A 24,928-nucleotide genomic window follows, 5' to 3' on the forward strand; every position below is an offset into this window, starting at 1 on the left:
TAGCCTTATTGAAGTAAAAATCACATACCATAAAGTCCACCCCATTTGAACATAAAATTCATTGACCTTTAGGATACATCAGCTGGGTTGTGCAGCCGTCAACACAGTTCAGCACACATGTCTTTGGAGAAAGGATTGAGAGACAAGGGGTCTGTGCTCCCAGCCTGGCTCAGGTCGGTCTGGGCAGCAGCCCCAGCTGGAAACCGTCCTCCCCGCGGGGGTCACAGAGGTGCGCGCGCTTGTCACTGAGAATCACTCACGCGTGAGACAGGCAAATCCTTAGACAGAGTCCTTCTAGAGAAGATGTGTGACATCTGTCCTTGCCCCCCTGACACCCCTATTCCTTCCTTGGCTGGAGCTTTCTCTCCGTCTTTTCCCGGAATCTCTGAGCATCTTGCTTTAGTCTTGGGTTTTCCAGTCTTCTGGCCAAAAGTATACACAGAGAAAAATATACAGAGAGGTTAGGCTCCTTTTCCCACTGAGCTAATATTTAGGGGAAAGAAGATTAAACAGATAGTCCAGGGTTGGCTTGAATTACCACATTATCCTTTAAAAAGTAAAGAATTCTTGAGAAAAAAAAATCCAATGAAGAGGGAAAAAGTTCAAAGCTCTTTAAGAGAAATGATCATTGTTTATGTCCAAGTCGCAGACTAGAATTGATTGAGCACCTACTATGCGCTGGGCATCGGGGTTACAGAGAGGAGTGCGGTCAGGTCTCTGCTTTCTAGGTGTGACCCAGCCAGACCTGCTCTACAGGAGATGAGCCAAGCATGCTTCTTGCCTTCAAGATGCCCACAATCCAGCTGAGGGCATGATACATTTTGATAAAATTCTCGTTAATGTTTGTGAGTCTTGAGCTCCTGTTATCTGGAGAACAGAAAGCATAGAAGTTTGAAGGAGACGGGGAAGAAGGAAGACTGAGACTTGGTGACTCCTCCTTCATCAGGCTCTTCCACTGAAGTCTGTGGTTTGGCCTCTCTCCATCCTCCTGCAGTTGCTATTACATAGAGCACCTCCAACTCCCCAACTCATTGGCCTGAAACAACACTGAATTTACTAGGCTCATGGCCTCTGTGGGTCAGGAATTTGGACGCAGCACGGCGGAGATGACTTGTCTGTGCTCTGCTGTAGCCAGGGCTTCAGCTGGGAAGCCTCCGTGACTGGCGAGGGGTAAGGGAGGTTAAATCAACTAATGGCTCCCACCTGGGCTGGGATGACCTCAAGTCTCAGATGTTCCTCACAGGGCTTGGGCTTCCTCACAACATGGTGGCCCTGTGCCCCACACACGAGTGTTCCAGAAAAGGTGGGAGCAGCAGTGCTATCGCTGGGTCACAGGCCCACCCAGACTCAAACAGAGAGAACATGGACCCCAGCTCTCCCCGGAAGGAGGGTCACATCGTAGGCATGCACGATGGATGCATACTGCTGTGGTCAAGTCTGGAAAATGTGATGTGGATGACAAATAAGGAAACTGGGGTATAGAGAAGGGAAGTAAATTGCCCAAGGCATGCAGATGACTCAGTCGATATTTGAGTCTCAGTTATTGAGATTCCCAGGTCACTATGGACAAGGACAGTTGGGAAAGTCTTCCTGAAGGAGGTGGCACACATCTCCTCACATATTGCTCTCGCCTGACCACCTTGCCTTCTCTCAGGTGCAGCTGTTTCTCTGACCGCCCATACTCTGTGTCCCTCATCCTATTTTCCTCCCAAAGACTGACAGCTATAGCACAGGGGCAGGTTCAATGAACAGCAAGACCCCAAACGTCTGATGATGATGATGATGATGATGAATTCAGTCCACTTGTCTGGACTCGAATCCACAGCCAAAGGTGAAATGTGAGCTGTTGTATCTGAAAAGCTCATATTGAGGGGAGAATGAATGGGGAGGTCCTGGCTGGCCACCCAAAAAGGAGACTGAGAATCTAGAGAAGTGGTAGGTGCTGGGCAAATACAATAGAGTTGCTATTTTCACAGCTGCTGTGCAAATTCTGAGATTTAAAAAAGTTAGTGGAATGGTTTGCTCGGTGGAGTATTATATGGTGGGTAAAAAGGAACAAGGTAAGGACACATGCTGACAGCATGGATCTTGAAAATGTTTTGCTAAGTGAAAAAAGCCAGACACCAAGGACCTCTAAGAGTGACCCCCTCAGTACAAAGTGTCCACAAGAGGCAGATGCCCAGATGCAGGGCCACAGGAAAACGGGTAGAGACAGCGAGCACAAACCACTAAAGAAAATTTCCACCACTGAGTGTGGTGATGGCCTCCCATGTCACTGAGGAGGCTGAAAATCACGGAATTGCGTACTTCAGCAGTGTGAGTTGTGTGCTCTGTGAATTATATTTTGACATAGCCAGGGAAAAATCAATTTCTCTGCTACCGTTCCTTGCTGTCTGTTCATTTCAGAACAACGAAAAACTGTAGATCATCAAAAAGAAGAAAACAGAAAACACTATCTACAGTTTAAAAACAAGCCACATGGGCACCTTAGCCCATATTATCCCAGACATGCCAGCTTTAGGGTTTTATTTCTGTCATTTTGTTTTCTCGTTTGTTTTTGTTGTTGATGCTGTTGGTTTGTAATGTGTGGAATCACTGCACAGACAGTGTTTTGTGTCCTAAAAAGTCTTTGGAATCTCTGTTTTCTGGACAAAGCAGCTCTAATGTGGCTGTGGAGACCCCACGAACACTGCAGTTACAGCTGCGTAGCAGTGAAACCACTCCTGGGACAGAAGCCTGCCTAGGGATCTGGGAAGTTTCCCTCGGGCGGCTGCTGCATTTGGGTTCCGTAAACAGTAGAGTCACTGCGATGTTTTCCAGAGCTGAGCATCTGTCCAGGCAGTGGGGCCCCTGGCCGGGCTGCGGATGAGCTCTGCTGGGGAACCTGCAGGTGATGGTGCAGGTCACCCCAGCAGGGAGGGGGCCACCGAAATAGAAGTTTTCGTCTCTAAGAATCTTTAAATCCCACCATTGACCTATTCATTTATCTGCCTGGCTTTTAAAATAAGACGAGGTGATTTGTACACAAGGTCACAAAGATCAGCATGTACAAAGCGGAGTAGATAGAAGAAATTCTCTCCCCTGTTCCAGACTCTGTATCTCCACCCGGAGCCCACCAGCATTGCCACTGCCTTGTGCGACATTTCGACGGGCCACGCACATGCAGGCATGTAGGACACATGCCCTCCAACACCCCACCACGCACACAGAAATATACTATTTGCTCTCCTCTCTACCTGGCTTTTTGTTGTATACATATATATAAAATTTATTACATATATGTATATGTAATACACATATGTATATATAAATACATGTAATAGACACACAGATAAAATATATATGTATAAGTAATATATACATATATATTAAAGATATGTGTATTAAGTATGTTGTAATATATAAATGTATTAAGATATAGAATATATATTAAATACAATATATGAATATATAATAATATATACATAATATATAAATAATATATCATACGTATTTGTGTATTAAGCGGATAACAGATTTAATAACATATATATGAATAATAAATAACAAAATATATAATAATGTATAACTATATGTATATTAAATACATGTAGTAATATACAACTATATATTAATTAAATATATATTAAAATTAAAATTTAAAATGTGTATATATACATATTGAAGATTATTCTATGTTGGTCCACACAGATAAGCTTTACTCTTTTTGACAACTGCATAGTATCTTACTATATGGATGTAGTATAATTTATTAAACCAGCCCCTTACTGATGGACACATGGGGTATTTTTCAGTCTTACTATAACAAATGATGCTGCTCTGAGCATTTTTAACATATGTCTTTGCCTCTTATGTGAATATAGCTGTAGAATAAATTCTTAGAAATTTACTTGCTAGATCAAATAATTTGTACATTTAAATTTTTGATAGGATTTTCTAAATTGTATAGTTTGTTGCAAACTATAACCCTCCAACAGTGTATAAGATCACTTGCTCTGACCTAATTTTAGTCATTTTTTGGTGACTCCCAAAGGGGAATAGTGTGCAGAGGTCTCTTCCCTTCCCAAGAACCAGAGAGAAACAAGTTGAAGACCCCAGTGTGCATTTCCTGCTGTCACTCCTCAAGCACGCCACAGCTGCCCTGCGTGCACTCTCCATGAAGCCTCTGCTGGACAGGCAGGTCTGCTGCAGACGATGCTAACTGCTCCTCACTATCCTTCTCCCTCTCTTCCTTTATGAATAAAGCCCCTAGTTTGTTTCTCTGATTGAAGTGTAGTTGACACACAAGGTTCCCTTAGTTTCAGGAAAGCCCCTGGGTTTTCATTGGGCCCCTGGCCACCCATCTGCAGCCTCCCTTGAAACTAGATGCAGCAACGTGACCACGTCCACACCTTCAGGAGGTGAGTGGAAATAACCATGCAGTGTCTGCATTTTTTCCAAGGAAATTGCCTTCCTGACACTTCCTCTCTTTACCCAGCAACCAGAAGATAGGGACCATCCTTGGGTGTCCCGACAAGATGGATGGAACCTGGGTCCCTGGAGACAGGAGGAAGAAGCTCCCCTGTTTTAGCATGGAAGACAGCACACTGCAGACTCACAGGGCTGCTCAGCTTTGAGACCTCAGGAGACAGGGCAGGAATTGGCTACAGTGACAGGTCAGAGTAGGACAGAGAGGCCTGGTTGGAGATCCCACATTAGGTGTCTCCTGCAGACCCCCCAGAAAGAGCACAGAGTGCTTGGGGTCCTCAGGAATGCAGGTGCCTCCACAGGTCAGCAAGCCTGAGTATTCACCTTCGTGGGCTTGCAGTGGTCCTGGGGACAGTGGGCAGGGATTACCCAATTTATAGGCTGTGCCATTTCTCAGTAATTGCCAAGCAGGTTGGAATTTGGAGGCCGAGTTGCCTGGTTCCAGCTGCTCCAGGAACCAAATCACCAACCAACAGCTGGAGCAAACACTCATAAAAAGTCCCCCAACTTCTGCCCTCCATCTGCTCCCTGGAAAACGTTCACAGCCCTCCGCCCACACCAATAGTGCTGATCTGATCTTTCCCATCAAGCTCCTCTGTGGCAGAGCTTTGGAGTTCCTGAGACTTACTAAATCATTTGGCTGCTGGCTTTGAGAGTTTCTGGAACAAAAGGAAGCTGGATGGCAATTAAACCCACTGAGTTTTCTCTCTTTCCTCTTGATTCCTGGCGGACTCCTTCAGATGGAAGAACTCATTCGCGCAAACGGGCAGGATATCGAATCCAGTGAAGCCACAGTTAGAAGGGCTTAGAGCACAGCACGGACAGAGGAGCACACTCTGATTGCTCGTTCATTACTTACCTAATGGATATGTGCTTGGAGTTCTTGCTTGAGGGGCTTGGCACCAGTGGCTGATGGTCCAGAATGAAGATAGCCTCACTCTTAGGGACAGGACCATCACCTGACACAGACACGTGATAATCACAAACAGGAACTGCAACAGGAAGAGAGTGCGGTGGGTTGAAGAGTCCCTCCTCCCCCCCCTCCCCCCATTCAGAACCTCCAGATCTGATATGATTCCTTTGGAAATAGTATCTTTGCAAAATTTAAGGTGAGGATGGAGATGAGATCGTGCTGGATGGAGGTGGGCCCTAATTCCATGAAATCTTTGTAAGAGACAGGAAAGGACATGCAGATAGACATGGGGGATGAGGCCATGGGATGAGGCGACAGAGACAGGAATGATGCACACACAAGCCAAGGACTGTCACAAATACATGCTAAGAGAAAAGCACAGAACCAATGATCCCTTTGAGCCTTCAGGGAGAGCACAGCCCTGCTGACACTTTGATTTCAGACTTTTGGACTCTCAAACCATGAGGAAATAAACTTATTTTGTTTTAAGCCACCCAGTTTGTGGTCATTTGTTAAAGTGGCCACAGGAAACAAAAACGGGTCCATGAAGACCAGTGCATGCAGAAGGGGAGGAGCGTCTTCTCCCTGCTGGATCAGGGCAGGCTTCAAGGGAGAGGTGACAGTTGAAATGAGCCTTGAGGATGATGAAGAATTTGCTGCACCAACAGGGAGGAAGGATGGATTCTAGACAGAAGGAATAGCCCACGAAAGCACACAGACACCGATGAGCACAGCTTGTCTGGAAAACTGATGGAAAGTGGGTGCTGGACATGGCCAAGAGGGGGTGAAGTCGTGAAGAAGATTTGTACCCTGCTAAAGAAAGTGGCCCTTCTCCTGGAGGCAAGGGGAGGCCCTGATGCTGGTAGAACGGGGAAGACGTGTGACTTATCTTTAACTCAAGGTTCACATATAGATAATGAAGTGACCAGTTCTGAAGGGTACAGCTCAATGAATTCTGAAATACGCATACACCTAGGTCGAGGCACAGAATATTTCTAGTACCCAGAAGGAAGCTCCCTGGAGCCACTTTTCGGCCAGTTGCTCAACTCCCCAGATGCAACCACTCCCCCGACTTTCATCAAAATCCTAGCTTCATTTTGGCTGCTCTTGAACTATATGCACTGAATCATACAGTATATATTCTTGGGTGCTTGGCTTCTTTCACTCAACATTCAGCCATGTTATTGCAAGTATTAGTACTTTATTCTTCCTCTTTCCAGAGTAATAACATTCCATTATACGACAAGCCACAGTGTATTTATTCATTCACCTGTCGGTGGAGAATAGAAGGCTATCACGAACAGATGGCATGAGCACTGGTACATATGTTTTTGGTGAACGTATGCTTTCGTTTCTCTGAGTATGCACCTGGGAGTGGAAGTGCTGGGCTCTAGGGTGGTCACGTAGTCTGCTTTAGTAGGTATCGGGGAGATGTTTTTTAGTAGTATTATCAGAGCTGGGAATCCCCGATAAGCCTATACTGATGGCTTGTGGCCAGTGTCTGTTCTGATTGCTCACTATCTCATCCTGATGGAAGTGGTCCCTGCTGTCCTGGTGGTTACACAAGTACATCTCCTGTGCTTGATCATGGTTGAAGATGGGTTCAAGGAGGGAGGGAAGAAGAAGACGAGTTAAGAGAGCATTGCTGAGTGATGGGGACCTTGGAAATGCAATGAATTGGCAGGTGTTTGGATAGTTGTTCTTGGTGACCAGTTGGCTGCAGGGATTGAGGGGGAGAGGTGAGGTGAGCTCCAAATACTCTGCTTCCTTGGAAGGTTTGGTGGGATTATATCTCAGGAGACACAGAAAGAGCACAGAAGGAAGAACAGATTTGGGGGGAGGGGGTTAGAAAAGGATTCAGGTGGACATCCTTTCATCCTCAGGTGAAGCTGTGGGGGACAGATACCTCTTAGGGTGGCTGATAATTTATAATCCCCCTTCCCAAAGAAAAGCCTCTGGTACCCACTTCTGGGCCCCAGCAGGGCCGTTGGAGCTGCAAGCCTGTTGGTTGCTCAGAGGAAGTCAGCTGACTCGGGCTGAGCCTATAAAAATAATTTTCCTGGGAATCTGAAACTTTGAACTGAGAGAAGCAGAATCTGAAAGTATTGAGGAGAGCCACATTGATGGAAACTTCCAGAAAGGTAATGCCTGAACTCCTGTGGCATAGGTCCTCAGATGCCCTCATTCTGCCTTTCCTGATATTTGGTGGTTTGACAACTGGATCCCTTCAGATTAATGCCTGTTGCTGCCTGTATTAGAGCCAATCAAGTGCCATAACTCATGACCCCAACATCTCAGGGCTTTAACCAGATCTGCGCTATTTCTCCCTCACTACATCTGCCGAGTGCCTTCCTCCATGCCAACATGCAGGGACCGGGATGAATGCATCTGTGGCTGTGTACCCTTTTGGGTCCCTGGATGGAAGGGTAGCATGTGGAAGTGTTGACAAGCCAAGTGTGGAAGGGGAGAGCACCACTTCTGCTCATAATGCAATCAAACATATCTAACTGCAAAGGATTCTAGAAAACACAGCCCAGCCTTGTGCCCAGGAGGAAGGGGAGAACTGTCATCTACACTGCCCCCTCATGCCCACCCCACAGTGTCCAGATTGTATCTGAAATTTATACTTAAAACAAGCATAGGATTCAGCTAGCCAAGGCCTAGGCTCTGAGCTAAGTGGCATTCACTGTCTTTGTTCATTTTAAGACCACTTGCTTTTGTATATATCCAAGCCGTAGGCGTCAGGCCTGTTAACCAGATTCCTGGAAATTCCTCAAACAATAAAATAAAGTGGGTTTGGGTAGGATCCCACTCTCCCCGCCTCAGGCGACTTCTGCTCTCTCCATGTCTTTGCCCCTTTCTCTTCTTTACGATGAGGGGCCCTTTGACTAAGCATGGGTCTCTCTCTCTTTTTGTCATCCCTACACCTTCCATGTTGTTAGGTCTCTGCTAGAAGAACGAGCAAGAGGGGATGCGCGGTGTACTGCATTGCAGCTGTGCTAAGAAAAAAATGTATCTTCAGGGCTTGAGTCAGAAACTTGACTTCTTGATTCCACATTCAGTAATCTGGCCTAATATGCTTGCCTAATACACCCACCAGTGTCCAGGCTGTCAAGGCAGGAAGGCTTCTCTATCCTGAAGCTTTATAAAGGTTGCCTGATAAGTTACAAAAGCCTAAAGGAGAAGCTGAGGGGCAATTACCTCCCTTCCCAGGGAAAGGGAAAGACCCAGGTAATACCTCAGGAGGATTAGCCTTGGGGCAATTACCTCCCTTTCCATGGAAAGACCCAGGTAATACCCAGCTGCAACCTCAGAGTCAAGGGGAAAGGACCAGCCCAAAGGCTGGTCATAGAGGAGGTGGGCAGCTGAGGAACAGACCGTAGTGTTCTCAGATGCTTGGACATCAGTCAGGCCCTCTTCCTGTTTTAGAGCTGAGCCAACTGACTTGCAAAAGCAATTGCCCAAGTGCATAACAGAGTGTAAACATGTGTCCTATTTTCTATAAAGTTATCATAATCACAATTAAACATGGCCACTATCAATACCACCCAGTGGGCCTTGGTGATATTAGTGTCTATTACTCCTGGTCAGGGAACTGGTGGAAACCTTAGCCAGGATGACAGTGTTCTTGCTTGCAGGCCACCTCCTGGGTTCTGCAGGCAGTTTTCTGTGGGCCTCACACTTCCTCTTTTCACACTTGGATAAATTCCTATCCATTGAGGCCTTTGTCAAGTGGTAATTTCTTCTTCTGTCAAGTGATAATTTCTTCTTCTCAGAAAGGTTGTGAAAAGTAAATGCAGAGAATACCTATGTCTAGACCATGGCGAGTCCTCAGTAATCATAACCACTGGATGACAATGGTAAGGGTGATGATGGTGGTAATGGTGATGATGGTGTTGGTAATGGTGGTAATGGTGATCAAGATGATGATGATGGTGGTGGTGGTGGTGATGGTGGTGATGCTGATAATGGTGGTAGTTGTGGTCATTGTTGTTGATGGCATGATGACGTATTTTTGGTTTTCTTTCCTGAAATCTCATTAGTAATAGGCTGAATGAGACTTTCTTTATTTCCATCCAAAGGATTCTATTTTTACTAACCTGAGCCATATTGGAGCCTGTGGCAATAAGAAAAGTCAGGAATACTGATCTTCTATTTAAAATGTTCATTTTTTAAATTATAGAATTGTTTGCATTAGTTTTAAGTTTTTGAAATCTGGCACTAAAAATATTTCTTACTTGAGTACTGAGTTCTTTGGTGGCTCCTTAAATGGTGCAGGTGAGGCAAGTGCCTCAATAGCCCCTCGCTGATTCTGGCCCTGTGCTTTGATGGTGATGCTGACATTTCCTATTGTCCATGTTGTCATGGCTCCATGTTGCTGCTCCTCAGCGTCCCACATGACACTCTTCTGGGGACTCTGACCCTGTCTTTACAGGGCTGTATTTGGCATCTTTATGTTTCTGACCTCGCACAGCAAAGGGAAGTTTGTTTTAAAGAGTTGAGGGCTAGAACAGGGACTTCTTGATTGGGGTCCGACTTATGACACAAGCTCCGCATTGAGTCTGGAAAATGGGCTTCCTGTATTTCTTGTGCAACACAAGTAAATTTCCCTCCATACCCCAGCTGCATGGCTCCATGGACATTTCCGGCGACCCTGCTCCTCAACCACTGCCATGTGGACTAACCCTTGGTCTCTGAGGAATAGATCCTGGGCGGCTGCAAGGCAAGAGCACCCAGGGAAGTCAGCAGCTGGCCGAGTTTTCCAACTGTGGCCGAGTTGGCTCCTGGTTCTATAATCAGACACGATATAGGGCGGAAACTAGGTTTCATCAAGCAGATAGATTTGTGAGGATATTTATGATTCAGATAATGCTCCAGATGTTGACTGTTCTCACATGATTTCAGAAGTTTAGATCTTTAAACAATCTTGGAAATTGTCTCGTCTCCAACAGTTTTTAAACCGTGCTCAGCAGAACACTCAGGTTCCAAGGCTTCGAGGGGTCCCTGGGGCTGGTTCCAAGATTGGATGGTGGAGGGACGAGAGGCTCAGTGGGCAGAACTTTGGGTCCCTCTCCAGCTTCACACAGAACAACTGCATGTGATTTGCTCTACACACAGGGCCTCTGGTGTGTTTGTTTAAAGAACTGAATCTCTGATTAAAAATAGTTTTAAAACCATGAACCCAGTTCAGAGGCTCTCAGTCCTGGCGGCATACTGGGAATCACTTAAGGAATTAAAAAAAAAAATCCAAGGCCCAGGCCCTATACCCAGAAATTCAGATTTAATGGGTCCATGGTGGGGTAGAGGCATCAGTATTCAAAAAAATCTTCCCAGATGACTCTGATGTACCACTGAGGTTGAGGACTGCTAATCTGGGCCAGCATTCTTCTTCGTACACATGGAAAATTGGGGTTTCTGGAGGTCAAGTGGCTTTACATAAAGCCACGTATTAGTTCCTCTGCAGGCTGGATTAGAACCCTGATCTTGTAGCTATGGGTCACTGCTTCTTAGACTCTACAGCACACACACACACACACACACACACACACACAGGGAAAGATAACCCAGTTATCCTATATGCATGGGATTTTCTATGGTTTCATTTTCACATTTGGACAAATATTTTCAGTCCAACATTTGAGTATCTGCGGGAGAAAAACCTCAACCAGGAAAGGACATTGATATTTATACTTTTGCTGGGAAATAGAGGCATTAAGGTCACAAGTGAGTGCCCCCCCCCCCCCCAGACCACACAGATCCACGGAGCACCAAGCAGGCCCAGAGCGCCCGCTCCCAGGCTTGTGGTTGAGCCCGACTGCTTCATGCTCTGAGTTCCGAGTTCCCTTGGGAATGCTGTCCCAGTGCTAACTGGTTGATGAAGACAAATTGTTAATACTGGGCAAGCGTTTTGTGTTTTCCAGGTCAAGCTTAGTTTTTTTTCTCTCTCTAAGAGGAGAAAAAGGAGAGAAATAAGCGTGTGGAATTGGCCTCTCTGAGTACAAAGTGTACATAATTAACCGTTAAAGCGGCCTGCCGATGGTGGCGGTGGGGAGCTGGTAAGAGGCACATGGAAGGCACGACACAGAGAGCCTGGGGGGTGGCTCCGTGCCTGCCCATGGCAGGGGTGACCAGCCCAGGTAGCGCCTGCCTGAGGCCTCACAGCCAACGGGAGGGTGCCTGCAAGTGGGAGCAGAGGCAGCAGGGAGCAGAGGCAGCAAGGGGGAGCTGGAGAAGGTGTGCCGACATCTGAAGTTACAAATGCTTGTGTGTCTCATGGGGAAATGGGGGTGCAGAACGGGGTCCACGTGCCCTGAGGAAATTTGGAAGCCAGGTCCGAAGACATCTATCTGAAGCTTCTGCTTCCACACTTGGAATGCTCTCTCTTGGAAGCCTGGTGCCGTGCAGTGAGAAGCCCAGGCCGCCTTCCGGGGAGGGGGGTGTTGGGGAACACCAGGCCCTGGGAGGTTTTCTTCTTCCACCTCCTGCACAGCCCCCACGACCCTGTTCTTCGCACCCAGCCAGCCCACCTCACAGCATCTGTGGAAGGCACACACCTCATCCCCTGGACGCTCCACAGCGGCCCTTCCACACTGTCATCCCTCTGTCCTGGCATCCCCTTCACTGGCACATTCCTTCCACGTTTTTAAGTTCAAATTCTCTGGACCCTGAGTGAATCAAATGACCTTTGTGAACATTTTTGAGGTTAGAGATTTCTGGCCAGCTTATGAATTATTTTTCCTATGGGTTAAGTGCTAAGCCCTGAGTAAGTTGGTGTGACCAGGATAAGGCAGCCGGTGGGTGGGAGATGTGGGATCCCAAGGATGGCATATCTTCCTAGGAAGCGGGAAGTTTACAGATACACATAACATACCTACCTGCATACCTGTACGTCTATATTACGTCTCTCTCTGCATCTATACTTACACCTGTACCTGTACAAATGCCTGTACCTGTATTGTATCTATACCTATACCTATGTTTGTCTTCCTTCTTCCCTCACCTTCCTAGGACCTCATGTTGGAGAGGGTTGCATTTTAGGACCATGAAGGACCCCGTCTTACTTGTTTGCTTATTTATTTCCTTTCGTCTTCCATCTCCTTCTTGTTTTCTGTTGACCATCATTCTGATGGATTCAATGCAAACATTTTTGTTGCAGCATAGAATCGAAAAGCTGGACTTCCTGGTTTTGAGTCCCAGATCTGATACTGATGAGCTGGGTGGCTTGAAGCCTCAGTGTATAGAAATGGTCCCTGCCTTAGAGGGTTGCTGTAATAATTGTGTCAAAGGATGCGTGCACAGGCACTTAGAAGTAGGTAGGTATCAGTGTACTTAGAACACTATTGGGTACATGCCCTTCAGAGGGTTAGTTATCCAGTGCATTCTTGCAAAAGATACACCTTGTTCCTCATACTTGGGTACTTACAGGGTATAAGTAGTATCCAGTATGTGTCTCATTCTATTACTTGTTTCACTCAGCGTGTTTCATTCATATATATGAATTATTAACTTTTCTCTGCATTAAATGTTCTTCACAAAGATACTTCTTAATGGCTGCATACTTTTTTTGCACTTAAAAAAAATCAATTCTGTATTCTTGAACACTTAGGTTGTCCCCAGCACTTTGCTATAAAAACACTTCATTCTGTATCCACATTCATACGCTCATGTGTGATCTCCAGGTTTTCCTTAGATGGCATTACTGTAGGTGGGCCAATGGGCCTGGACGTGGTGAGGGGTCTGGCTACATACCACCCACTGTCCCTTCAGCCTGGCTGCACTAACTCAGACTCTGTTAAGCCACGTAGAAGACGCCAGTTTCCTCTTTGTCCTTCATGGTGGCCAACAAGGTGCATTTTCATGGTGAAATATAAACTCTTTGGCCCTGAGATCTTGACCTATAGTCCCCATTGAAGGCAGAATGAGCCTTATCCAAGAAAGCTAACGTTAGAGAAGAGGCAACGTTCAGAGAAAGACAGTGTCTCTCATGGCAGGAAGCAGGAGAACAACACAGAGGGACAGAGAGACCTTAGGTCTCTGATGTCATGGGGACCTCTGCTGAGCACAGAAACAAGAGCTGGTGATGGAAGGAGGCTGGCAGGGCCAGCTGGGGGATGGAGAAGGCTCTGCTGCCTTTCCTGGAAGCGAGCTGCCTCCTGGTTACACATTACGTTCATTGTGATTGTAAGTACGGGTTTGCCTTCCCTAATGGCAGGGTTGGGTAATGATGTGGTGATGGGGCATGCTTTACCCAAGAGGATCTGGGCTACAGATTCCCGATTCAGATGGAATGCTAGGCTGTTTGATTTTCAACTCCCATCATTTGATTGTATTTATTGAGCTGGGAATGTGGGGAGGCTAACTCTCTCTCTGATTTTCTGTGTGTGGGGGGGTTGTTTTTAATTTGGAAGTGCAGCTAGAGAACAGACAGTGGCTATTATTCCCACTGGAAAAGGATCCCTTGACAATGCAGGGGTTGGAATTTGTGGTGGGGTTTTGTAGGGGAGAAGCAAAGGATATCGGTTGGCTTGCCTAAGATGGTCTGGGAGCGAAGTTCAGAGGTTTGAGTACTGGGGGCTCTGAAAGTGAGTCAAGGATCCAGATCTCCCTCCTTTCTCCTACCAACAGCCAGTGAAGGGAACTGGGTGTGTTGCAGGTGCTTTGGTGCTTAAATTGTGTATCACTCAGGAATGCTATCAGCAACAAGTAACTCATTTAAGACCAAGAGCTGGTACACATGGGAGGTTACTTTTCTCACAGGACAATAAGGTTGGAGGAAGCAGTTAGCTAAGCAACATCAATACTCTATAAAGTGGCATCTTGGAGATTTTCTTAGCTTCTACCCCACGATGTTGCAGCTGCTCTGAGTATCTCGTTTTCTGCCCACCCCAATCTCTTTCTACTAAGCATCCTCTTTTAATTTATGGAAAAAAATGGTTCCAATCCTGTTTCAGAGAGCTATATGGTAATCTCGGGTAGGGGCACTGCCTTCAAGCTGCAGGCTGCTGGAGTGGACGGCAGTGAACCCAGAGGAGGTCCCCGTGTATGTCTAACTGCTCACCCCTATCTCACCCCCAGGCAAGGGAAGCAGCTGAGCAGCCAGCTCACTTGGTTCTGAGTCCACAGTCTGACACCTTGTTTAGTTTCTGACACAGGTTATTATTAGAAGGTAACCAGGAATAGAACACTTGCTCTGCCTTGGATGCTCAGATCTGGATTAGAATCTCAGACCCACCAGTTTGGCCTGTGTGACTGTGGGCAAATCTGAGCATGCCTCTGTGCCTCAGTTTCTCCATCTACCAAATGGAAATGAGAATGCATAATCAAGAATTGTGAAGTATAGAGGGAAAGTATGAAATGTCCCCAGTACTGTTCCTGGTACAGCAGGCTCAGTAATTGGTCACCTCTTGTCATGATTCTTGTGGTTGGAGGGGGGTAGCAGAGGAGCCAGTGTTTCTTCCCTGAGGACATGGACAAAGGGAAAAAATAAATGTGATGGCACTTGTCTTTGCTTTTGCTCCCACTGGGGGCTATGATGAGTGTGTAGGCTATGGGTTTAATACACAATATGCATGCTGTGGATTCTAGAACAGCTTTCCACGTACAGCCAGGTGCTCAGGATTAAACCCCTGCAGCACCCGCTATGCAGATGTCAAAGCCCATTATAGGCATTGCAGGAAATTGCACTGGTTGAGATCTTTAATCTGCAAAGAAGGCTCTTCTTATCCACCATGTGAGTGATGATGAACAGATGTGCTGGAATGTAAGCAAATAGGTATGGCCTCCTCTGACAATTACTACCAACCCACTAAAAATTCTGCTTTCGCATTACAGAACAAGGGGACTAGGGACTTGGCATCATGGAGAAACCACTAGACATTGTGGCCTTCCTATGTCTGTAAACCACTGCACCCGGCATCTTGGGGTAGTCAGGGCAACCAGCTCCAGCTGTCCTCCATGGGATGCTTCTTTGGAACGAGCTTCTGGAACAATTGCGGCATCACCAGCAGTGGTGGAAAGTAAATGGATAAATGGGGGGGGGGGCAGTTTTACAAACAAAGCCACATCTGAGCATCTGGATTGAATTTGACAAAGAGTTGGCAGTGGATGGACTCTTAGGATCCACGGAGTTCAAACTCTTATATGACAGATGAGAAAACTATAACCTAGAAGGGAAGTGACTTGCCTAAGGTCATGTAACAAGTTGGTGGTAATGCAATTCAATTCAATCCATTCACCCATCCACCCACCCACCTATCCATTCATCCATCATCCAACCATCTATCCATCCATCCATCCATCCATCCCTCTCTCCATCCATCCACCCACCCCTCCACCCCTCCACCCCTCCATCCATTCATCATCCAACCAATTAAAGATACATGCTTAAGATTTCTGATGTGCTAGGCACCATACTAGGGTACCAAGAAGCATATTGGATCCCCATACTCAGGAAGCTTATGTTCCAGTGGAGGAGACTGGTTATAGCAAATCAGGTGCTGAATTTCAACTGGGATCATTGTTGTGAGAAAAAAATCAGGATTTTAGGAGAGATGATCCTGGGATCAGGAAGCACTCTCAAAGGAAGTAATCTTTAAGCTGAGACCTGAAGAATGAGTAGTACCAGCCAGACAAAGGAAAGGGTGGAGGTAGAAGAGAGCATTTCAAGCAGAAGGAAGTCTCTAACAAGAGAAGGAGCATGGGACACTAAGAAAATGAAGGAAGACTAGAAATGTGGGGAGGCTGGCAGCACAAAAGCTCAGGCTTATAGCTTCCTGGCTGAGCAGTGTTTCCACTAAGTTCTGCAGACCCCGTCCCCTGGCTTGTACCTTCCCTAATTCTCTTGTTTGGAAAGAATTGGTAATGAAAATTTTTAGCTGATTCACTCTAGAGAAGGTTCATTCTGGACTGGTTATGGTTTATAAATAATATCCACCTGATACAGCACACATAATAAAGAGATTATTTCCCCAAATAAGAAGTCTGGGGTTCTCCATCCTATGGTGGAATTAATTTCTTAGTGATGGCAGGACCCTGGGTAGCATCTCTCAAGTTTTCCTGACCTTCTAGCATAGTCACAGGGGGCAGGTATTTATTTAGGCATCAGATCATTGTATGATTGCTTCCAAAGGCAGGCAGATGGAGAAGCAACCTCACTCTTTTTATCAGGGAGAAAAACAGTTTTCCAGGAGTCTTACAATATAGTTTCTTTTATTGCTCATTGGCCAAACTGTGTCCTCTGCTAGCTGTAAGAGAGGCTGAAAAGTGGTTGCCTGGGGAGATAAGGAAAAGAGATTTGCCTATGGCTGCTGGACCACTAGCTGACACTCTGTCACATGCCTTTAGCTGTTAGGGCAGTAAAGCCACCTGAAGGAACGAATCTTTCCATTCCCAATTATGTAGTCCTGGTGATTATTACCTATTTTTGCAACTCATGTTTGTTAGTATTTCAGTGTGTGATACGGTGACTTGCTCAACCTGGTGAAGAGCAACTGGAAAGTCAAATGGAGAAAAAAAAAATAACCCCAATCCCTACTTCACAGCATAAAGAAACATTGATTTAAAATGTATCAAAGAGGGAATCCCTGGGTGGCTCAGAGGTTTAGCGCCTGCCTTTGGCCCAGGGCGTGATCCTGGAGTTCCGGGATCAAGTCCCACGTCGAGCTCCCTGCATGGAGCCTGCTTCTCCCTCTGCCTGTGTCTCTGCCTCTCTCTCTCTCTCTCTCTCTCTGTGTCTTTCATGAATAAATAAAAAAATAAATAAATAAAATGTATCAAAGATCTAAATGCAAGAGCTAAAAGTATGAAGCTTCTAAACTTCACAAACGTGGAGTAGGCAAAGACTTCTCAGACATGTCAGAAAACAAAATAAAAAAAATCGATAAATTGAAATTCAAAATTTAAAAAATATTATTAAAAATGAAAAAGCATGGGGATCCCTGGGTGGCTCAGCGGTTTGGCGCCTGCCTTTGGCCCAGGGCACGATCCTGGAGTCCCAGGATCGAGTCCTGTGTCGGGCTCCCTGCATGGAGCCTGCTTCTCCCTCTGCCTGTGTCTCTGCCTCTCTCTCTCTCTCTCTCTGTATCTATCATAAATAAAATAAAAATAAATCTTTAAAAAAATGAAAAAGCAAACATCAGGTGGAAGGAAATAGCAACAATACATATACTTAGATATTGTTGTGTGTCCAGAATACAAAAGAACTCTTACAAAGTGATATTAAAAAGACAATTACAAATGACCAAGAGAAGGAGAATATCCAATAGACACACAAAATGCTCAACATCATTAGTTATTAGTAAACACAAATTTAAACTAGTGTGGAAATATTACATGCCCACCAGAATGGCTAAAATTAAAGATTGATGCTACCAGGTGTTGGCGGGGATAAGGAACAACTGGAACTCTCATATATTGTTGGTGGGTATATAAAATGGACAGCCACTTGGAAAGGCAGCTTGGCAATTTCTAATAAAGTGAGAGAAATTAAAACACATGCTTACAAAAGGACTAGCATGCAAATGATCAGAGCAGTTTTACTGATAGTGGTCAAAAGCCTCCTAAAACCCTAACATCCATCAACAGGTTAATTAATGGACAATCTGTGATAAATCCATATGATGGAGCAATACTCAGCAATAAAAAGGAGCAAGGTTCTGATATGCAAAGCAATATTGATGAAGCTTAAAATATTATCCTGTGTGGAGGAAGTGAGATAGAGGAGTACATACGGCATAATTCCATTTAAATGAAGTTCTAGAACAGGCGAAATGAATCTATAGCTTTGACATCAGATGAGGGGTAGCCTGGAGTAGAAGGATTGATTTAGAGGGGCCATGGGGATTTTTGTGGCGATATAAATGAATGAAATAAACTGTATGTTCATTGGGGTTATGGCTGCATTGTATATACATTTGTCAAAATTTGAAATGGACGCATCTTATTGTAAATAAATTTTGCCTCAATAAGATTGATTTCAAAAATCTGTCCCAAAGCAGAAAAATGTGTATTCATGTTACCCTCAGGCTAATGGAAATGTCTACTGGGCTCTTAAAATAATGGCCACATTTTAATCTTTGTGGGAGGTGTAGTGAGAGCTGAGATCTTTCCAGGGCGGCTGCAGTATCATAGCTGGGTGTTGGGCAATCGCTCTGAATGTGGTTATTATTGGGAAAATGTGTCTGCATAATGCAATCAGGGTTTGCTAGAGCCTCAACCTCATTATGAGCTTCACTAAAGCAAGAGTTGGGGAATCTGGCTACACACACACACACACACACACACACACACACACATACACACACAGAATCACACACACACACTCCAACTCCCTCCACCCTGAAATACAGAACATAGATTTATCTGTTCTCTGTAGAGAATGAGGAATAGGGAGAGTCAGGCCCCTGGGGCTGGAATATGAGACCTGCCATCATCCTTGGTTGTTACTGTCATTACAGGAAGGGCTGCCATTTATGAAGCATGTCCTTCGTGCAGACACTACACTATCTGCTCTAGCTACACTGTCTAATCCAAGCCTCTCAGCATTACTGTGAGGTAGAGAACTGTCTTCTGATTACGGGGAAGTCAAATCTCTAAGAGGGTCACACGCTCAAGGCAGTAAGTTATGGTCTCAGTTGTTCACTCCTCCCTATATCCATGCCTTTGGGTGTGACTGTGAAGGGCTCTCCCACTGTGGACTGGGCAGCATGCTTCACCCCTGGACCTTGGCCTCATCCACATGACTTGCTTTGGCCAATGGGGCATTAGCCAGCATGAGGAAAGTAGGAGCTTGATATGGGCTCCCGCACTGGGATGTGTTCTCCTGTGTCTTTGCCATGCCATGAGGACGTGCCTGAGTTTATGAGAAACAATGCGGCTGAGTTGATATCGCATTTGTCCTGGCTGTGGCCAGTCCGAATCAGCCACAGCCCACCAATCTCAGTAATGTGAGCAAACCCAGCACAGATGAGCAGAGCTGACCCGCAGCTCACCCCAGATACATGAGCAACATACATTTACTGTCCTCAGGACACTGAGGTTTTGTGGTTGGTTATTATGCAGCACTATTACATCAAGAAGTAACTATATGCCTTCATCCTTTGGAGCATACTGAAGACCTATCTGGGGCATCTCCCAAGGGCAGAGTTGTAGGCACACATCAATTTCTTCTCCCAACGGAGCGATCTGAAGCCCTAAGAATCCTGGCCCCAGTGTCCCAAATTAGGCTAGTCAAACGCTGGGTCATGGAGCACAGAGGAGTGGTTAGTCCATTTAGAGAGTAGCAACCAAATTACAAGAAGATACACGTTTTAAAATGGAAACAAATGGGACCAGAGCTTCTCGATTATCTGTGTGCACCGACTAGGAGCTTGTCCTCTTGATGATGCTATAGACCGTCATTGTGCAGGCCTGGGCGGGCCTGGGTCCTGTGTTGGTAACTCTGAGATGCTGCTGATGCTGGTGGTCCAGGAACCACATTTTGAAAAGCAAAGGATGAGATTTCCTGCTAGACTGGAATAGACAAATCATCAGGGTCCCATGCCCATCTTAAGAGCATGTTTATTTTTGAGGACATTGATTTCAAATGTGTGTGTGTGTATGTGTTGGGATGTGCACACTTAAAAAAATGGGATCCAAGAAAGTGAGGAACACTGAACCAGAACCAGAAGCAGGACTCGTGTCAAAAGACAAATACGCTCAGGTGGAGTTTGGCTATGGATCATTTTGACTATATTTTAAACATCAGAACGTCACTGTGAGGGACATATGCCTTATCTAGTCCCACGGTGCTTCCATTACGAAAATTTGAACCTGTGCCATTTCCTGTGGTGAGGGCTTACACAGAGGGGTGAGAAGGGCACATCTATTTTGGATTCTCATTTCAAAACCTCCCAATATCACCGAAATCAACTGGCACAAACAGAGGGCTTGGAAGTTTCTTTCATAGAAATGCAAAGTGTGCCTATCAATGAAGCGCATACAACCGGGGCGGAAGAGCCCACCAATGGCCGCTCCATCAACTTTGGCAGATGTATACATTATGCCTTTTGATCTCCAAGGATGCTGTATTTAGATGACATAATGCGCTTTTGGTTATCTTTCTCCAAGGTAGAAGGGACGTAAGCAGATATCCACTTTTGCAAGATAAAATTAGCACCTCTTTGCTGGAAGATAAACATTTTCAGCAGGAAAGCTCTGATTAAAGTACAAAGCAGCCAAGGGGTATGAGGCTGTACCCCTTTGAGTGAAATTCCTATTTATAATAAAAGGAAATAGCATTGGTATGACATAGGGCGGGGAGGCGCAGCCACTGTTCCCAGCGTTGAAGCGGTGGCTCCAATGGCAGCCATTCTGCAGGGTACCACCAGGGTTTGGTTCTATGAACTGGGGATCAGGGTAGGAAAGTGGAGAAGGATGCTCTGTGCACAACCTGACTCACAGCAAGGGCTCCTCTGGGCTGTGGCACCTTCCAGGGCTGCTGAGAGCAGCCGTGCGGTTTGCTCCCTCAGCCTCCATCCTTGGCCAAGGGGTCATTGGGGTGGCAGTCCCACCCACCCACGGGAAGCTCACCAACCCCTCACTCCATGTAGGGCTTACTCTGCCCAGAGCGCAGTCACCCCGATAATTTTCGCAACAGCTCTGGTGGCCCTGCCTGTTCCTCCAGGAGCTTTTCGCGGATTCCCACTTCTGTGCTTTGCCCACAGAGTCCCGGCCCTGGCCAGTCTTTCGCTCTCCACCTTTCACCCTAATAGTAGAGGCCGTGGGACTGTGCGTGGAAAGAGTCTGGGGCTGCTCACATCTGGGGAAACCACGGAGGTTTGCACTTTGCTCTAGACTTTTCATTTTTCTCCACTGGATGGCTGTTGTTCAAATCAGGAAATGTCAGCTCAGGAAAGCTTCACCAAGCTGCCTTTGCTCGCCGAGCCTCCCGGTAGACTGGTAGCTACTCTTCCTCTTCTGTAGGAGGCATCCAGGGAGCTGGACAAGTATCTGCGGTTGTCTGCTGGGTGCCCGTGGCAGACACCAGTGGGGACCTGCTCGGGGGTGGCCCTGTCCTTGCCAACCAGCAAAAATGACAGACCAAAGTGTGGCAAGGGTGACAGGAAGGGGATATCTCTGGGGAGAGGCCAGAGCTACTCTAGGGCCCGGTATTCAGAGGCAGCCAGATGAGAAAGGAAGGCAGGTGAGGAGGAACCACGTGTGTGCAGCGGCTCAGAGATATGGCTAACCGAGGGAGGCCTGGTTGGCTGGGCCACAAAGACAGGACAAGACCACTGTGGGGCCAAAACCCAATAACTGGAGTGCCATGAGTCCCTTGGGTCGTTCTGGCTGCACTCCATGAACGATGGGTGGCCACACGGTCCACTTTGTCCATCCCCAGTTGGGGCTGTTGTCCCACCTATGCCCAGCAGTGTGCAGGTTTGAAACAGTAGATGTATTTCCCTCTCTGAAGGACTTTGAGCAAAAGGATGACACACTGACCTTGGGGAGTGAAAGGCCATCCCAGCTGCTGTGTGAGGTTGGCTCCAGGGAGCAGGTGCGGACAGGGGAAGAGCAGCTGTTGACCGGGTCGACTGTACCGGGGAAAGAAAGCAATCTGGTGTTTTGGCGGAGCCCTGGACACAGGCTCTGCACTGGCATTAGTCCGGGAGGCACAGTGTCTTGGGGGTCCCGGAAGGTCAGGGGATTAGCAGGGTTTTAGTTGTGATACGGCCAGTGGGTCCCCAAACCCACCTGTGGTTGTCTCCCCAGTTCTGGAGGGTGTATGTGCAGTGGATATGCTGAGCCACTGGCAGCACCCAGGGCAGGGGGCATGGTGGGGAGAGGAAGGGGCCTGTCTAAGGGGATTCCACAGCTGAGGACAGCCATTCTGAGTCCCCGGGGTGCTGCTCCTTGGCCTCTGTCCCGGGCATCCCCAGAGTACATACCGTCTGGAGGATGGGCTGCCTGCCTACCAGGATTTCCCCTCGGGTCTGGGCTCACCCTTCAGAGGACCTGTGTTGACTGTTTCTCCACTTTGGTTGCAATGGCCTAGGAGACACGCAGAACCTGCCGACACTCCCTCAGCACCCAGCTAAAAGGGACTCCAGACTTGTAAGGATGGATCAGTCCGTTGATACCCTCTATGATAATAATGATAGCAACGCTGACCTGGAGTTTACCCTGTGCTCATTTTAAGGGCTGCAGATTCAAAGCAGGTAGTGATTTGGCTCGGGGCCCACTCTTCCTGCTTTGGAGGGTCCTCCTTCCTGCCCCTCCCCGGCATCAAAGCTCTCATGTCCTGAAGCTCTGCATCAATTCTGGCTTTTGCATGCAGGTAGTCACTTGCACCATGGTATGAACTTCTGTCCCTGCCTTTCCATCCCTCTTGGGGAAGGCATTTTATGACTTACATCTCATTGTGAATGAATAAGACTTATTTCCAGGAGCAACATTCAAGTAAAAGAGGCAGAGTCAGGAGGGGCTTGCTAGGTGTACCTGCACCATAACGTTCAGACCACCTCTGATGCCCTTCCCTGAGCAACCTTGGCTTCTTTGCCATCTGCTTTCTGGGCTGCCAAGCCCCTAGAGCTGCACCTGCTCCTGCAAGGAGAGTTCCTAGAGACCTACTGTGACACACCTACCACCCACCTTCACACCAAGCCTCTTTCATGGCAGGCACACATGTGAAGGGTCTGTCACTATAGAGATAAGCAGTGTTCAATGCCTTCATGTCTCTGAAACTAGCTTCCCTGTCATCACCTGTGCTTAGCTCGTCTGGGAAAACAGGCCCCTTACTGGGTTCCCTCCTCCAAAAATAATAGTTTTTTAAATTAAAAAAAAAAAAGGATTTGATATTCAATACATCAAAGAGAGGAAGAAATACTTTGATGTAATTTTGATTTTACAGTTTAGCATTGATTTTATTTTTATATTTTTTAAAAGATTTTATTTATTTATTCATGAGAAACACAAAGAGGAGAGAGAGAAAGAGGCAGAGGGAGAACCAGGCTCCATGTAGGGAGCCCAACGTGGGACTGGATCCCGGGTCTCCAGCATCACGCCTTGGGCTGAAGGCAGAGCTAAACCGCTGAGCCACCTGGGCTGCCCTGATTTTATTTTTAGTTATATCTTGGTCAGTCTTGTTTTGGTCTTTGACTTAATCCACCCCTGGCTACTTCATGGATTCTCCTTGCTTAAAACCTCTGAGAGTTTGTGTTGTTAGAAGAAATATTCCCTCCAGGTTCTCAGGTATCAGCTGATCAATGTTGACATTTAATCCAGTCCAGGGCAGGTTGAGATAAGCCCTGAAAAGATTATGAGGCTGTCCCTATACCTGTATGAAATTCAACATAAAAGCAATACTAAACCATGAAAAAAGCCATAAGGAAATCCAGCAAAGAGCTGACAGTAGTGATTATATTTTATAGTAGGCATATTTAATGTGACTTGCTTCATTGGTTCATCTTTTAACTGCTTCTCTGATTTTTTCCAATTTTTTAGTCATATATTTCTCCATTTTCCCTTCTATTGCCTTGTGATTTTCTTGTTAATCTACAGAGGTTCTTTCTGTTTCTGGGCTTCTATGCTTTTTCAGCCATCTCACTTGTTATATAGGTTTATCTTTCTTGACTTTTAGTGTTTTTTTCTTCAAGTTTAGTTTATATACAGAAAATATATAGCATGCACAAATCTTATATTTATAGCTTGGTGAATTTTATGTACATGTTCACCTTAGTAGAAATATACAATATCCCTAGTACCTGGGGTTCCCCCATTAGCCCTGTTCCTTCACAGCCTATACTTTCCCCTGAAGATGGCCTTTGTCTGACTTCTACCCTCAGTGTGTTCAGGAAAAACATCAAATTCCTCAATGTTCCACTTTGGGCAGTCCACCATGGTGTGTACCCTTCCTGTGAACTTCCAGGACCTCAGAGAGTGGGGGGTCAGTCTTCCTGGTCCTCTTGCCCAGCCCAGATAAAGGAAGCATCTACATCAGCTACACATTGGAGAACCTGGGAGCTTTGAAAACATCCTTATGCCAGGGCCCCACGCATGAGGATTCTGGTTTAATTAGTCTGGGGTGCAGCCTAGGTACTGGGGTTTTTAAAAATCTTCTGTGGTGATTCTAAAGTCTAGCCCAGGTTGAGAACTCTTGCTCCAAATTAAGGAGCTTGGGAAGCCACTCTCACCAAGTTAGTGAAATCAATGGCCACTCAGTGGTTCAGGGACCAGTGACTTTGGGCATCCCTGGGTACTGGTTAAAGATGAACAATCTCAGCCTCACCCAGATCTGCTGAACCTGAAACTGTACGTTAGCCAGACTCCAGAGAATAATGTGCATGTTCTATAGAAGGGCCCTGGATGAGATGAATTCTCAGGTGCCTTGCAGCCTTGGTATCCTGTGGTTTGGCTCCACCCACCTTCCTCCATCACTTAATGGGTATGAGTTTAAAGAGGTGATATGGTTCAGGAACTGTCTTTTTTTTCTATTGGCATGGTGATTTAAGTTTTGCATTTTTCTCTATTTTTTAGATATGTCCTTAATCAGCAGAAGTGTTTTCTCCATAG

The 24,928-nt window shown here is 46.3% G+C and overlaps 1 long non-coding RNA gene across 1 annotated transcript in view; it reads right to left on the reverse strand.

Annotated features, from left to right (window-relative positions):
- Positions 1 to 24,928, reverse strand: part of LOC140630007 (uncharacterized) — a 64,823-nt gene that overhangs the window by 31,117 nt on the left and 8,778 nt on the right. The window contains exon 3 of the long non-coding RNA XR_012027788.1: positions 5,327 to 5,459. This is a non-coding gene — a long non-coding RNA (uncharacterized lncRNA). The remainder of the gene's footprint in view (positions 1 to 5,326; positions 5,460 to 24,928) is intronic.

The sequence above is a fragment of the Canis lupus genome, chromosome 3 (assembly GCF_048164855.1).
Source record: "Canis lupus baileyi chromosome 3, mCanLup2.hap1, whole genome shotgun sequence".
Classification (NCBI taxonomy): Eukaryota; Metazoa; Chordata; class Mammalia; order Carnivora; family Canidae; genus Canis; species Canis lupus.